A 17,838-nucleotide genomic window follows, 5' to 3' on the forward strand; every position below is an offset into this window, starting at 1 on the left:
TACAGCCTGCACTTATAGAAAATAAGTGCAATAAACTAGGGCCCCTACAGGACTCCAGCTAATGCAGAGACAGTCACTGGCTTTTATCATAGGTGATGTGGGTGGTATGAATGCTGTTTTACAGTTATTATAATCAAGAAATACTCAAAGACTAACAGCAAATGCAGGTGAAAGTGAATCTCCTTCTGACTTTGAAAAGGAGCAGGAATGTAATTTATTGGTCTGGTACCTATCTCTCCTGTTCTAATTAAGATCTTGTCAGCTTTCCCACTATAAAGCATTTTTTTTTTCTATTTGGCCCAACTGAATGAATGAACTCTCATAAATACTTGATTCAGCAAATTTGACTTCTGTCTCAAATCTCAGGTTGTACATACCAGGCACAACCAGCTTCCCTTAGTGCATACATGCTTATGACTCATTAACAACCCTGCCAGAGACTTTATGATGCCTGCACATCTGGAATCCTCACATCCCTGCTTGGTGCCTTGTTGCCTCTACTAATGCTTCCAAAGCTTAAGATGATCACCTCAGCTGCAAAGACATCAAATTTCCCATAAGTATGTGTGATCACTCTTTAACTGAAGAGCCATTTGGGTCACAAGACAAAAGTGTGTAGACAAGGCTGGCTTAGGGAAGATGTTCATACCTGCTTCAAGCAAAATTAACTAGATAAGCTCTTTTGCTCTTGCTGAGAAGTTTACTTTCTCTCTATTCTCTTTCACATGCAACCTGTTCTTTGGAATTAAAACCTCTTTCTTTTTTTTTTTTAAAGTTTTTAAGTGAAGATTTTTTAAAAAAGGCATTTAGTTACTTAGGTTCTCCACATTTACAGCCATTCAGGAGACACTATTTCTAAGCTAGCTTTGTGAAAAGATCTCTTATCTTTGAAAGTAAGTACAAAAATTTTATGATCCTGTTACCGCTTTGAATGTATAATAGCTAATTTTTTAACACAGTCAACAAATGTAGACATTTAGGCATGATGTAACAAATGCCTAATTATTTTATATGTTTTCCTCTCTCTTCTGACTAAGCTTAGTTTGCCACAAATAACACTTCTGGTTCACTTGAATGCCTAATTACAGGGAAGCTGACATCCTGGTATGGAATTTATCATAAAATTGGACTCAATATTTTGACTGAATTTTTTAAAGATAGGTTAGGATTTTGTTTCTCCTTTATATTGGAACGTTTTATTTGAGGAAAAATGTTCTGCACGAAAAAAACAGCTGCCTTTGAAATGGTTAAAATGAAATTATAACTCATGAGTTTTAGGCTATGCAGTATTCTATGGCTACAGATGTCTTCAGAGGGATAATACTATTTATGTGTTCTATTTCTCTAATTTGTGCTCATATATGACAGAAGAAGGAGAAATGTTACTGCTGGCTGTGGCTAGAATTTGAAACTACTTGTTCTTGAATGTGTTATAGTCAATATTTAAGTTTGTCTTTTTCTTGTTCTATTAGGCTGACACCAATACCAATTTAAAGACAGTAGATATTTCGTGTAAATATTTAAAATATTTTCATTCTTTAATATCCATATCAGTTGGACAAGTATATACACATCAACTTTCTTCACAGTAGGCTTTCAGCTACTTTATATGTGAAAATGGAAAGCTTCAGAGATGAACAGATCATAAAAGCTTTGAGTGACCTGGCTGAGCAATCTTTGCTCGAGCATGAAAAATATAGTTAGCACATGTATAAGAGGTGTAATACTAATATATTCCTTACAGAATATGGTTTCTAGTGATGTTTCTCCAGAAGAAAATGTCTATTTTGAAATGTTTCATTGGATGAAAACATTTATTTTCACCAAGCTCTCTGTAAGAACTTTTAAGAACCAAATTTCAGAGGTTATTCTCATGAGGTTTCTGTTATGAAACATTAGCATAGGGTGGAAATGGAAAACAAAAACATTAAATCTGAAAGCTGATGAAAGAGGGTTTCCTGAGCAATTACACCTGGCAGTCCACAGAAAGTACTTAGTCCTTCTAGTACTTGTATGTTCTCCGCTTTCAGCCACTCTGAAGTCTGATTCTCTTATCAGAGACTCACAGAAGCATTTAGGTTGGAAGGCACTTCTTGAGATCATCTTGATCCTCCTTCTTTCCCTACTTGAAGATGAGAGTAGAGTTTCCTTTCATCCAGAGACCTCAGGAACCTCTCCCTTTCATCATAACCTTTAAAGAGTGGCCTTGCAGTAGCCCCAGTTCAGCTCCTCCAGCACTTGTGTGCACATCCTGCCAGTCCTCGTGGACTTGCAGACCCAGTTTAACTATTTCCTAATCTGTTTCTACGTTACTGAGTGTAAGTCTTCCTTGCTTCAGACTTGTGTTCTTGTCTCAAGGGCCTGAGAGTCCTGAATGCTGGTTTTACAAGTAACAACTGAGACAAGGAAGACAGTGAATACCTTGGCTTTTTCTGTGAACTTTGTGACCATGGTCCCTGCCCCATTTAACAGAGGAGCCACATTTTCTCTGGTCGTTCTGTTTTTCTGTTGGTGTAGTTGTAGAAGGTCTTCCTGTTGTCTCTCACTAGATTAAATTCTGGTAGGTTTCAACTTTCCTATTCCCACCCCTACACAATCTGACAGCATCTCTATAGTCTTCCTGGGTCACCTGCACCCACTTCCACCTCTTTTATATTTCCTTTTTATGTTTGAGTTCAGTCATGGGCTTCTTACTTACCCATGCAGGCCTCCTGCTGCCTTTGCTTGACTTCCTTCTTTTCAGGAAGACTCTTTATAGAGTTTAAAGTGGATCTTGGAATATAAACCAGCTGTCATGGATCCTTCTTCTCACCAGGATTGTATATCATGGATTTTTCCAAGCAGATATCTGAAGAGATTAAAATCTGCCCTCCTGAAGACCATGTCTATGGCCCTACTTTTTACAATGTTCCCTCCTCTTGGAATCCTGAAACCCATGACCTCATTATCTCTCCAGCCAGAATTGCACCCAATTTTCACATTCATGACCAATTCTTCCTTATTCATAAGAATCAGGTTCAGAAGAGCACCTTTCTTTGATTGGTTCCTCAAACACCTGTATCAGGAAGTTGTAATCAACTCACCCTAGTTATCTTCAAGGTTTGTACTCTGCTGTATCTCTTTCCAGCATATACAGGAGTGTTTGAAGTTCCCTGTGAGGGCCACAGCCTATGAATGAGAGGTTTCTTTCAGTTTGCAGAAAGACTCGTCTACTTCTCGATTAGGATATCTACAGCAGACACTCACTACAAATTCATCTATGATTTTCTGCCCATTAATCTAGATTCACCAGCTCTTGACTTGGTCCTGACCCATAGCCAGAATCACAAAATCATTTAGGTTGGAAAAGACCTCCAAGATCATTGAGTCCAAACTTTGACCAATCTTCACCTTGTCAACTAAATCACATAACTAAGTGCCACATCAAGTTGTTTCCCGAACACCTCCACGGATGGTCCCTCTGTCACATCCCTGGGCAGTCCATGCCAATGTTTAGCAACCACTTCTGTGAAGAAATTCCCCCCCGATATTCAACCTGAACTTCCCCCAGTGCAGCTTCACTCTCTGACCTCTTGTACTCTAAATAGTTGCCTGATAGAAGACACTGACCCTCAGCTGGCTACAACCTTCTTTGAGGCAGTTGTAGAGAACGATAAAGTCTCCCCTAGGCCTCCTTTTCTGCAGGCTAAACAACCTCAGCTCCCTCAACTGCTTCTCACAGGACTTGCCCTTCAGCTATTTTGCCTCTCTGGACACACTCCAACACCTTTGGCACATGAGGATGGCCTGCTCCTGTGCCTTTAAAATTTCCTTTTTAAAGTGTGTCTAGTCTTGCTGAACCCTTCTTTTATTAAAGATTGAAGCTCTCCTTACCTTCCTGGCCTGTCCTTGCTGAAAAGCCTGCACCCACTTATCACAGCACTCCAGTCACGTGAGTTGGCACACTGTATCTCCATAAGCCCAGAAACATCATTGTCCTACAACTGTACACAGACTTCTAATTTCTCCTGTTTGTTCCCTATGCTGTATGTGTTAATGTAGAGATGTTTCAGAGAGACAACCAAGCATGCTAATTTCCCAGACCAGGCACGAGGGCTTTATCTCTATGGCTGTTCTTTCTTTACATGCTTAGATTGATTGCATTTCACCCCTGTCTTTTGTTGATTGCTATCTGCCTTCCCTTCCAGTCAACCTGGTTCTTGGTTTCCCTACTTCATCCACAATTCTTTCACTTGCTATCTTGACAAATCTCTCTATGACACCATCATTCCTAATTTAAACATTTCCTTTTCAGGTTGGCAAGCCTATTGGCAAAGATCCCTTTGCCTCACCTTGTCAGGTGGATCCTGCTTCTTCCAAATTGATCTTCACAGGGGGTCCCAAGTTCCTAGACACTGAAATTTTGCTGCCAACATCATCTGAAGTATCAACCATTGATCTGTAGGATCCATCCAGTCCTTCTCAGACCCTTGTCCCTCAACAGCATGATTGAGGAGAACACCATCTGGTTGCCCATGCCCTCACCCACTGTTCCCAGAGCCCTGTAGTTGCTTCCTAGGTCTCCCCTGGCAGTGCCTCCATAGAACAGCAGCCACAGACTAGATGAGCCTTAGCAGCCTCTACACATTATCCTGAATTTAAGCCTACAATAAGCAAGCCTTCCCTAATGGAAAATCAAGTTGAGAGCCTCCATCACCTGTAGCAGGGTCTCCTACCCACTACCACTCACAATTTCCTTCTAGTGGTCCCAAGTAGCTCAGATTCAGCTGCAAGAAACGATGCATTTGGCAGCACTTTCATCCTCTCCTCAGGAATGAGGACAGTAAATGTGTTATCTAGGTACAAGTCTTTAGGTGGAGCAGGACCTTCCTCTTAATGTGAGTCATTGCCAGCTTCCAGCCTTCATCATGATCAGAGTTTTCACTTTTACTTTGTAAGCACAGGCGCTTCCTGCTGCTCTGCTACAGCTGAAGGTTCAGACTCTGAAACTGCAGTATCTTAGACATGAGGAGGCTCATGTTTTCTTGTCCTTTCTGACGCTGTATGGTGTGTTGACGCTCTCCTACAGCTCTTTCATGGAGTTAGAGTTTAGCACTCAAATGCTTTTGTGCAGCTGAATGAAGTCCTGTTGCTGCAAAGAAAGAAACACTGTAGAAGTCAGATCCCAGGCTGATGGGAAGTGTTTATGTTCTATTGATCAAATGCAGAAGTGAACATCATCATGGTGACATTTGGAAGGCTTGTTAACCCAGGTGCTGAGCTGCCTTTGAAACTATTCTTACATATATGAAAATTATTTCTTCTCTTGTTGCTGTTACTATGTTTATGTCCTCCAGGTAGTCAGATTTTTCAAAGCTAGTGATATATTTGTCCATAAAGCTAAGTCCATCTTTTTTTTTTGCAGGTAGTGCCATATGAAAGATAAGATGCAGAGCTCAGGTGGGTGCTTCTTCAGAAAGAAAAGATTGCAAAATATATCTGTGCTTTACCTGTCTGTACTGATCCAGCAAGGCCAGATGAAGCCCTGGAGCAATGTCAAAATTACTGGAGGTAGTACCTGCTCACCTGAAAACAAACAAGAAATCAATCCAAGTAAAGAGACTGGAGAATACATGGGAGCTATTCAAGTGGACATCTGCCATAAATGACATCAAGGGAGTGGAGATTATCCAGTCAGGGCTCTGATGGGCAATTCTCAAACCAAGAAGGGATTCAGTTAAGTCTTGGCTGAAGATTGGACTCATGCAGTCCTAAACACAGATAATTGCTGAATTTTTCTAAGCGTTTCGAAATATCTGTCATTTCTATTTAGGTTTTGGGGTTTTTTGGTAATTTAGATTGGAAATGAGACCTACTGTTTCAACAAAGGTCTCTAGCTAGAACTGGCTACATTTTTCAAGATGAATAAATTAGTGAGTGCTTTCTTTTGTACTGCAAATCACTTGCAAACAAGTGCAATTTTTGTGCCGGTCTTCGTTCTCAGTGTATAACATTTTTACAATTTTTTCCCTGGGTCTTGCTTGTATCCATAGGTTTTAGTGTTAACTACTTTAAACTCCCCTTATAACAGTGAATTAAGAATATCATGGACATGTGAGTGCATTTCTGAAAAAAAAAAAATGCCTTACTGTAGAACTTATCCTCTGTCTTCTCTGCCAAATGACTCCTGTTACTTCATGCAGGTGAATCTGCTCTGCATTGCTTCATTTTTATTCTCCTGAGAGAGCTGGAGACATTCTTTAATGTTATTATCTTGTTAGTGAATAAGCAAAGTGTTTTTCCCAAGCTCACACAAATTATGGCAAAGCAGGGCATGGAGCCCACGTTTGCAGATGTATGAAAAAGATATAGTATCCTCAGAGGGCTCTTTCCACCCACCTTGGTGAAACAACAACCATATTTAGGAAAGTAGAACATGAAGTAAGAAAGAGACAGAGTAGATAGGCTGACATTTTACTTTCCTGAAATCCATGAGTGAATTTTTGCTATACTGTAAATGGGACACATTGATACTGACAGCATACTGAACCTAATATTAATCACATGTTTTGCTCCAACATCCAATGGAATCAATGAAAAAGCTTTCAGTTACAGTGAGTCACCTTCTCCAATGAGGTGAAGAGGAACTTAAAATTTGCAAGTTAAAAGCAAGTGTCCTCATGGTCAAATTTATGTTGCACACCTGCAAGAAGAAGATTCTGTCTTTGTAGAACCCATAATCTATGCCACTGCAGTACTCACAGCAGTTAATGCAGCAATAAATAGTTCAACTGCTTTGAGTCAGAAATCCATTTGTGGTCAATGTCAAATTATATTAATTAATTATCTTCTTTCAGTTGAATTCACCTGAAGAGTTGGTTGATATATTTGGCCTGCTTTGAGGATGATTTCTGAGTTTGTAATTTCCTTTTCAGGAAGTGGAAAATAGTTGTAGAAAATACATAAATAGGTATGTAAGTACAGATATATATGTCATGAATTGTAAGTACAAATATTAGTACATATGTATTGGGAATATTCATATATCCCTCTAGGGAAGTTTCTAGGTAATTTAACTTTTTAAAGATTTTTACCCCAAGTACTTATCCATTTGGTTGACTTCTAGCATTGGAAAAATTCCAACTCCTGGCTTGCTCCTGTCAGCCTCAGAAGAGAAACAATACCTTTATTCCTGATTAATGTGAATTCACTATGCAAATGTGAACTGATTAATTGCAGCCCCTCGGATGGACCATCTATATCTAATCACATCTATTTGCATCACTACCTGGAGGAAGTCTTTGTTCAACTATTTGCTCCTGCTGTACTGTCCTTCTACCATGCTTAGGAAAAACACATCCATAGCTTTTGGTGTGGAGATTAGAGACAACCTGTGCTATGGAGCTAGTTGAACACTATCATCTTCAAGGACTTACTGAATCCTTCCTACTTCGTGGAAGTGCTAATGTTAGGTAGGTTAACAACATGCTGATGGGTCAGAAAACTGCTGCTTGGAAACGAGTCTTTTGACCAACAGGTAAAGGCAAAGGTAAATACACTATGATGCTCAATTTTTAATGTATGGTGCACTCAGCTGTTCATGTCTTGGTTGGGTCAAAATTAGGTCTAATCTTTAAGCTCTCAAATGATTGCGATGGAGATGGCTTTGAAAATGCAAGGAAGAAAGTACTCAGAGCCCTTGCCAGCCTTGTCTCCAAGGTGTGAAGTGTCTTCTCTCCGTATGATGCCAACCTTTGTCTGACAGTGTTCAATATATCAGCATATTCTAAGTCTGCAAAATCTGGCTACGTCTGAGAGGCCCAATGTGATGTGAGCACATCCCCCTCCTAGTTTAGCTAGGTGAGTTAAAGAGTGCATCTGACTTAAGACCAAATTCAGCTCCTTCACTGTTCAGAGCTCTTTTGAGGAAAGGTGGAAGTAAGAGCCTGCCTCTCTTTTCTCTTGGGAACTGCTTTTAAGCTGAAGCTTTACTGCAGTCCCTTGCCTGCCACCCACAGCACAACCATGCAGCAGCCACATCTGTGCCTGGTCTCATAATTGTCCTGACTCTGACACAGAGCTTTGGATTCCTGGTTTGGGCTCAGACCTGCCTCATCATTACAGAAGTGCTGGTTGATCAGTGGACTATATCTGATCTTCAGCAGTGCCTCTGGCCCTGATCCTGACCTGGACATGCTACTCTATATCCTGGCTCCTTGCAGATGAGGTACCTGCTCATGCCTCCCTTTTATTGTGCTCTGCTCTCAGCTCACTTTCCTTTGAAGAACAACCTTCTTATTGCTTTCTGACACAAAGTTGTCAATTAGTACTAAGTATAAGGATAAAATAGATCATACCTTTTCTTTCTCTACTACATGTTAAGGGATGTTAAGTATGATTCTGCTGACTACACAGCACTCCTATATTCATCCTGCAGACACCTCACACTCACAGGCCCTCTCCATCAGCCTATTATCCCATCCTAGAACTGAGTTCCCCTGCTCATCAGCTTGAAGATTGCCAGTGAATACCCACACACTTCCCACACACTTCCCCTGCACATCAGGTCTGGGGAAGGTACAAACATCCCTTCCAGCAGTCGGCACCAGTCACAGGGGTTGTGGTTCTACTGCATCTGTACTCCAGCTACACTGCTGAGCCACGCACTCACACCGATCACCCCAGAAGCTGGTTTTCAGATACAAGCTCTTCCCACCCCAGTGGCTGTAGATTGAAGATCCCCTTCATTCCAATTGCTGGCACTAAGGCTCCCCCACTCACTTCAGCAGCCAATACCACTGCCCAGGGTGCCCACAGCCCCAGTCTCACTCCAGCAGGTGTTTCCCACTCCTCACGTGCTGCTCCCCCAGCAGCTGGCACTGAGTCCTTGCAGCACTCACACGCCTGGGATAGAGAGTGAGATCACACAGAGAGGTGGTTAAGAACAGACAGGACACATTGTGGGGGTCAGGCACCAGGCTCTGCTGGACTGATCGGCCACAGCTCAAGGGCAAAAAGCCCCTTTTGTACCCTTATCCCCTTATCTGTCTACCCCACCTCTTTGTTCCTCCCTGCTCCCTCTTCTCCTGCACATTACCTCTTTGACTGGCATAGTCCTACCGACACACCCCCACATCCTGGACCCTCAGGCTTGCATCCTTATCCTTTGCAAATTTCCAAGTTTGCCTGAAGATTCTTGATAGCTGGTGTGACTGACTAGGCTTGTTTATATAGGGATCTCCCTTATAACTTGTCAGCCTGGTTTCTGTCTCTGCTTGTTCTTATTTACAGTTTCTTTAACCAGATACCATTAAAGGAGAAGAGACTCTCCTTCCACATACCCCAACAATATTTAGTTGAATGTCATAGGAATGATCCCAAGAAGGTTTACTGAGATAAACTTACGGAGAATACTGTTAACTACTAGGAGAGGAAAAAAAAAGGGAAGATGAAAACTTTGTAAAGCAATGGGAGATGAGTCATGGGACAGCTCTTTTCCACTGTGTTAAAAACTTGTCATTTTGCATTGCAAAGCCAGATGTCTTCACTTTTACAAGTAATTTCATTTTAATTAGCTTTAAGTTCACAGCTACAAAAACCTTGCTTTAATTTAGACTTTGAGAAACTAAAATTGAGGGGAAAGGCCAGCTTTATAAAACCCTGAGTAATTTGGCACTGATCAAAGCATCATATATTTATTCTCTGCTTGCTTCATTTCTGTAATAAATGGTTCTTTCTAGATTTGTCAAGCTTTTAAAGAGAGGAAAATTTCTCAGGCATTTTTGTTTGTTTTGTTAAAGGTGATATTTTAAATCTAAAAAAACCTCTTTAGCTCTAGTTAATTGGATACTAAATCTTTCAGTGGAATAACTCATACAGAAATTCTGCGAAAATGTAGAATCAAAAAATCAACAGGAAGTGGCCTTTTGTTTTGCCTGTCCTCCAGATCAAAAAAATACAAAATGAACTCACCAGAATATTGTTTCCTTACATGGTTTTAGCTGACTCCATTTAGACAGCTGGGTGATGATCTTTGATATTTTTATCTGCATTCAGATGGAAGAAAATATCATTTCCCCTATACAATTCTCGATGCTTAATGTGTAATCTTGGTAATCTACCCATTTCATATTGTTTGTCAGTAGGGAGTTAATAGGAGTGCAAAGTATCCAGAGGAGACAGTGTTGCAAGAAAGGGCAATTAAAATGGAATCTGCTTGAGTTTTGAAAGGGTTAGAAATAAAGGGAATTTCAGCTCTTCTCCCATCGCATGTTTTTGCCCCAGTGAGAAACATTTTGTAAGCATATAGTCTCATTTCTCTTCAGCCTTGGTGAATCAAGCAGGGGTCTCATGCTTCCCACTGCCATGTTAAAAGTAGAAGTGTACAGAAACGTCTTGCTTCTTAGTCTTCTCAGTCCTGTTTTGAGAGCAAGAGAGCTTTTTTGAAAGAAACTGTATGTTGACATAACCTTTCTTTCCTCTCCCCAAAAATTTTCAGCAATTTTGCCTCAATACAAGTACTTGAAGGTTTTCTGCATCTGATGAAGGTGCTACAAGAAAAGCTCTGAAATGAGTCACTTACTGGTTACTCTGTCTGCTCTTGTGTCAAAGTATGTATGTATGGCCAGTCTTCGCGAACGAAGATTTGGGAAAAGTAACTGGCAGTGATTGACCTGACTGATGCATGGAGCAGCAGATCTGTGCTGCCGTGGTACATGGGGAGACGCTGTTTCCAGTGAGACCATTAAACAGGACTCACTTGAGCACCTCTGCAAAACCAGTCCAGTGCCTCAAACACAGGGATTGAGCAGGTAAGAGAAGCCAGCAAAGTTTAGTGACATTTCTGGGAATTGTGTGCATAGCAAATGTCATCAGCCTGCATGCCTGTATCTCTGTATCTCAGCATGGTCCTGGGCAGGTGGGCCCGAGGATGGGAATGGCTGGCTTAGAACAGCTCAGTTGTCCTGGTGATCGTGAAACACTTTCACTTCAAGTATTCTCAAATGTGTTACTGAGACTGACTAGAGCTCAGGAGCCAAATGAATCCTCAGCAAGTTTTCAGACCATACAAAATCTGGGAGGAGTGACTGAACTGGTTGTGTGACAATTCAAAAGGACCTTGACTTCCCTGGGTACTAGCACAAGGATGTCGTGTGCTGGCCCTGTATGAGCAACACTAACCCATCTAAGTAGCAAGCTGGCTGTTTTTATATCAAGGCAGAGGGGCAAGCCTCGCTTATCCTCATCAGCACTGAAAAACTGAGAAGCGAATGGAGATCAGCCCAGCAGGAGTGCCAGGGCAGGATTCTTCTCTTGTGACTGCAGCTCTTAGTGCATGGCAAAAGGCCCAATAGCTAGCTTTTCTTGACCAGCTGTATCAAGAGGGATCTGACCTTGGGTCTCATGACACAAGAGCTTTCCTTTGGCTACACAAAGTAGTTTTCTACAGAAAACTTCCTTCCCTGATAAGGGTCACATCTGGTCCTATGGTTCAATTTAACCTTTGATGTGACAATACAGAAACCTGTCCACCACAGCCCAAGTGTGCAACATCACATGTGGCCTTAGCTGTAACTTCATTTTCAGTATTCTCAGGCCAAATTCTTTCAAAACTATGCTCCAGCCTCCCTTGAAAGCCCCTGAAAGGCAGACTTCTCTCTACCTTTGACAAACTGGGTACTTTTCCTTGGGGGGGAAAAAAAAAAAAGAAAAGGAGGCGATTTCTCATAGTAAATGTTTGTGGCTGAAGAACTGGTTTACCTCTACTTACCTCCCTGTATGTGAAACATTCATGTTTCTTGGTTTCTTTTATCTAAAAAAAAAAAAAAAAAAAATAAAGGACAAAGGATGCCTCATGCTTTCAACGAGGCATTGAAAAAGTTTTTTAAGGGATTAAGAAAAAAAAGTTTCTTATAGGAGGTTGAGTGTCCGTATGGAGAAGACAATTTTTCACCAAAAAATTTTGGAATTTTCTCATTTTAAAACAACCAAATCCAAAAAACTGCACTGCATTTTCAGTGGAGATTGGTATAGGGGAAACCCCTACTTGGAATTTTTGTGGAAATTCCTCTTTCATACATTATCTCTTCTTATCTGGTTGCAGGAATGTACAGGTGAAAATTTCACTGTAAATTCCTATGAGGAGGGTTGACAACATAACACTCTGGAAGTGCTGCCTTCCTTCATCCATTCCTGACAAACCAACAACAATATCAGACCTGTTTGACAGCTGAGGGAGGTTATCTTTCACCTATGTTGCTTTATGCACCATAAAAGATGAGCTCACAAAATCCATCCAGAGCAAGTAATCGATGTGCCATTTCACACTTATGAAGAAGCACAAGGTTTAAAAATGAAAAGGGTAAAGAAAAAAACCCGCAGTAACAAAAACTCGCATGGGAAGACACAGTTTGCTCACTGCAGGAGTTCAATTCTCCAAGCTTCTGGTGGTGATTTTGCTTGAGCATAATTGCTTTTGTGAATCAGGCAATCACATGATACAATAAATAAAACAGTAAATCAGTTCAAGCAGTGATGTACCTTATAATTAAGCAATGCAAGTAATCAGCCTAAAATGGGGCCCACATGAAATTGTAGTGTCATCAAGCAATAACACAATCATAGCTCTGCATCAAATGTGGTAATCATGGGGAAAAGGTTGTTTAATTATTAAGCCCCTCAGTTCTGGAATTTCTACTGAGGTTCAAGCAAAGTTTAAATACCCTGTCAGGAAACAGAACTACTTTCCAGTTAGTAGTTTCTCTTAATGTTAAACTGGTAGAAGACATGAGAATTGTGTTTCTGACAGTGTCCGTGTCTTTGCTCTGAAAGCCTTTATTTTAAAAAGGAGAAACACTCTGTTCATATCTTTTTTTATTCCTCTCTGAAAGCTTCTCTAGTCTCAGAAGTTGACAAAGGGTTCCTACTATGGTATTTTTACAATTTTTCCTAGGAAAAAAGATATCGAACTCTTACCTTTTGCTCCATGGAATGGATTTCCAAAAACAAAACAGTTTTAGACTTCTTTGTGATCAAAGAAACTTCTTGTAAGATCAAAAGAAACCTTTTGTGAAGCAAACTTTCTTTTGCAGTTGAAAATATTTTTCTTCTAGAAACTGGAAGCAGAAATGAGTAATAACTTTTTAAAACATGAGGTTTTATCTGTAACATTTTCTACTGAAGTCTTCAGTTTTCAGGTGGTTTTGACAGAAATGTGTGAGGTTTAATTTTTTTTCATGCTAAAAATGGTTTTCAGACATTAAATTATCACTATTTTTAATCCAGCACTTGTTTTAAAAACAGAAGGTGTGCCATCATGTGGGTTTTATTTCAATTCTCCTTTCTAGGGCTGGGGGTTAACACTGTTCTCACAAGTTGCGTTAATTTCCTTTGGAGTTAAGTTCTCATTATTGTTAGCTTGGTAGATGCTGCTTCATTTATTTCAGTTTCTGCCTTCTGTGATATTTTAAGCTGCAGCCTCCATGAAGTCAGAGGAACTCTCATCTCAGCTGCATCGCTGGGAGTGTCCTTTTTAGACAGCTAAATATATCACCATGACTTGAATTTTCTTCTGGGATTTGTGAATCAAATGGATGGGGTTCTCCATTCCCTCTGGATTGATGTACAGCTGTGAAAGATTGACCTTTACCTGCTGAATACCCATTTCATTCTAGCCTGAAAATAATTCAGAGCTGTAATGAGGTTTCTCTAACTTGTTTGTCTGCTAATTACAAAGTTTTATCCTATGCCAGGAGCCAAAGAGGGAACTGGTCACCAATTAACTATGACATTTGCGCTGCTGTTCTATGCCAAAGTGACTTGCCATGTCCCACTAATCTCCTTGTGGCTTCAGGAAGTCTACACTGCACTATTCTGTACTTTTCCACTAATATATACTGTAGGAGACAAATGTGACAAAATTCAGTGCAAGACCTTATAGAAGGGTGAGGGACTATTTTTAAACAGTCTCTAAGTAGGTTAAAGCTCAGCACTTATACTTTCACATCCGGTCACCAGCACCAAGATGAGTGTGTCCAGCTGCTCTGACTAAAATCAGTGACACATGACATAGAGGACAATGGACACTCACTCCTGAGTCTCCATTGCATCTCTTGGATTTATCTTGCTAAGTTGTCAGACTAATTGGTTTTTGTCTAGGCCTTTTATACACTTCAGGAATCACCAGCTGTTTTACATTGAGACTTATTCAAACCTCCGTGAATACTAAACAAGACAAGCCCATTGTCCTTGTTTCCTGATTTTGGGATCATTTTAAGAGTACAGCCTGTTTTCTTGTTGAGATAGGAGGAAACGGATCAGCATAGGATGTGCTATAACTGTGTGGCCACCTTTCTGTTAAGAAAAGTGTCAGTGACAGGTCACGGACTGTGACCTTACAAGGGCAATCATCTTCTGGAGTCAATGCAAAAAACACGTTTGCCAGTATTTAGCAGTTTATTTGTTGTCCCTTATGCCCTTTGTTATTAATGCAGTCTATTCATGTAAAACTTACTCTGCTGTTTGTTAGGTGCATGCACACAAATACACATGTTTTTATTAGTTCGTCTTTCAGACCAATTGTTCTCTTTCTGTTAAAAATCTTTATAGAACAAACTCAAAATCAGTATTCTCCCACTGAAGCCAGTGATTTTTTCAGAACCTCAACCTTTTTCACCACCAAAAATACTGGATACTGCCAGGACCTCAGGGTCAGAGGGCTTGCAATCTTCAGGACATACTATGAGGGCAGATATCAGGAGCTAGGTTACCTGATGCAGTACAATTTGACAGACAAGGATCAAAAGAATTTACCCTGTATACTCTATATACAATTATTCATCAGTATAGAAGAGTCATTCCCTATGAAAGAGCTCAAAACCTTTCTTCCCCTGAAGAATGTCTTACTGCCATTGGGATGTGTATAGCTTGATCTATGGCCAAGGGAAGGAAGCAAATACCCAGCAAGGTAAACAGAAAATACTGACCAACCTATCTTAATTTTTACCAACCTCCTCCCTTTATGAGACATTAATAGCACAGAAAATAATTATTTTTGTTCTTTTGACTAGAAAAAATCTGAACTTTTGTAAATATAAAGCTAACTGAGAAGGAACTAGCTCTGATCTCAAATTAACCCCACCCCCACTCCACCAATATCCACCTTAGCAAATATTGACTCTCTCAGCATCCTATTCTGCAGTCCTGGAGGTGTGATCAGCTCTTTAGGGACAAGTGCTCTTCTTTGGGTGTCCACAGACTTCTGAATTGACAGGAGAGATATCTAGCCACATCAGTTGTGCTGGCCAATGACGGACATGATTCAGTCTAGGCAAGATTTCCCTTGGCATGCAAGACGAAATCCAGTGTCTGGCTCTGGTCTGGCCTTATCTGGGCAGTGGAAACCCACTTGTTTCTCGATGTCTCTGTTCACGAAGAAGACTCCATCCATGCATGATCAGTAGTTTGGTATCATCCCCGTGTAAAGAAACTCTTAAGCGGACCACATGGGACCGATGCCTTGTCTAGAGGCAGGACATTAAAAATCACACTTTTTATTTGAAACTGAAAGGGCATTTCCAGAGAAACCTGGTCTTGTGCTTGGAGACCTGGTTTTGCTATTATTCCTGCCCCCATCACTAAGGCGAGCTGCGACAGATTTTCCTCTGGATACACTACTGTCCTTCTCAGGGGTCAAACTTCCTTTCATGCCCTGCTTTAGTAACTATCTCAACACTTCTTCCACTTGGCTTTGCTGATGAACTTTGTTTATCTGCATTTGTGTTATTATGCAGTGTTGTTAATATTGGACCTGCTGGTTCATATTAGGAGCACATTCATTTCCAGATGCTTGTGTTCTGCTCCTGCAGAAAGGCAACGCCTTTCTTGTTTTGCTTTCCTTTTCTCTCCGTGCTGTAAAGCTGTCTTTGTGGGTGTATCCTTATCAACAGTGAAAGAAATACTTGTTCAAGGAATTTTCAATACATGAGTAGGGCAATTTGAAATCTATGCACATAACAGGCAACAGACTTTTAGTGCCTGTCAAAGTTCAATTTCTAGTTTTTATTTAATTTTCTAGTGACAGTGCAGTCTCATGTGGCACGGAGCAGAAGGCAAATCTCATATCTGCAAGCGTACATTCGTTTAAAGTTAGCTTATAAAGTAATTTTGTGACAGAAGTAGCTCCAAGTGAAAAGTGGAGTATGGAAAAGATTAATTCAGTTGAGTCTCCCACTATTTCAAATTGAAGTGGAAAAAAACACCGACACATCACCAATTCAATATAATGCCAATTTCTTGAAATCTCTTCTGAGTAGATTCTTTATTTCATAGTAGGGATTTTTACTACACTTATTCCCTCATGCAGACTCAATAAAATTTTACTCTCGTCTAACAAGCCAACAATTTCCATGAAATTAATCAAATCTCCTAATTTGAGAGTTTTACTCCTGTGTTAAAGAGGATGAAACTTGTGGATGGATTAAAAAGCCATTAAGAGGATAGACAATACCAAATTAATGCACAGGTGGGTTGTATATGTCCTATTTCCACATTAAATAACTTTTGATCCTCGCATACTCCTTTGGGATCTGAATCTGTTTTTCAGGCAGGTTGCTGAAGTGCGTGCTTAACCACTGAGTCCTAACCCATTATTTAAATATTTTTCACTATTCCACTGTGGCACTGGAGCAGGGAACACTCTCTGAAGTGAGGGATTTAGTCCAAAGTGTAATTGTGGTAGGGACTGAGTGGGAGTGAAAGAAACAACGACTTGTACAGGAAGCCCCAGCAGGGAATTTGCCACCATTCCCAGGTGGCTTTGAAACCTGAGAAACAGCACAAATGGAATAGGAAAACAAAGTTTTCTGTGTGATTGCTTAAGTTGGCTTTGAACACACATTTTTCAGTCCTCCATGGGCCAAGCATAAATATCAACAAGGTTTCTCCAGCTCTGCTCCCCCAGCCCTGCCCTTCATGCTTGGACAGATTCAGAGAGTGGGTAAATGACCTCACTCTGCTAAACTATAACTGGCACAGAAGGAGAGAGCTTGGACTGAGGTGTTCATTTCTATCTGCAAGCATAAAGATCTGCTCTGCTTGATGTGCATCAGCTGGTATTATGTGTTTGATAAATGCCGTCATTTGAAGATTAAATTTTACAAAACGGGATTAGATGGGAAATGGCACGTAATTAATTAGCGGGAAGCACTGTGGAATTAAAAGGCAGACAAGCGTATGGAACAATGCTTGTATTTCAAAAAGATTCAGGAACATTAATGATTAAGCATTCAGTTGAATTCTGAAATGCTTTGACTCTCAGCACAGGACATTTTCCTCTTTATGTCTGCATCCCCCAAAGATTCACTAAACACAGTGAATTTTCTCATTTATTTTGTTACTAATTTTTAGGAAGGACTGATCATAAGGAAAGGCCCCATGTAAGAGTTAAATTTAGAGATTATGTTTATGAATCCCCTAATTTGTATTCACAGATACTCATCATTTGAGACGTTCAGGCCTAGAGGAGCTAATTTGGATTCAGCAAAGCACCTATACACATGCACTAATGGAAGCGTCTGTTTAAGTCCAGTTATTTCAGTCTATTAAGTTTAAGTCCCTAGTGCTTTAGTTTACATTGGAATTTGTGTTTTGGCCATTTTTGTCTAATACTCAGCATAGTTAGATGTAAGAACTTTATCATGGCTACTAAACTGTCATTTCAGCTGCCCATTTTGTGACTGTTTAATAGGGTCACAGCTGATGTGTTCCACTAATATTGTATAGCATAGTTAACTTTTCTCCATTTTGTTAAGGGATTCACTTGCATGAACTGGGCATGGGGAAGATGTGGAAATTGAAAGA

This window comes from Chiroxiphia lanceolata, chromosome Z, assembly GCF_009829145.1.
Source record: "Chiroxiphia lanceolata isolate bChiLan1 chromosome Z, bChiLan1.pri, whole genome shotgun sequence".
NCBI lineage: Eukaryota > Metazoa > Chordata > Aves > Passeriformes > Pipridae > Chiroxiphia > Chiroxiphia lanceolata.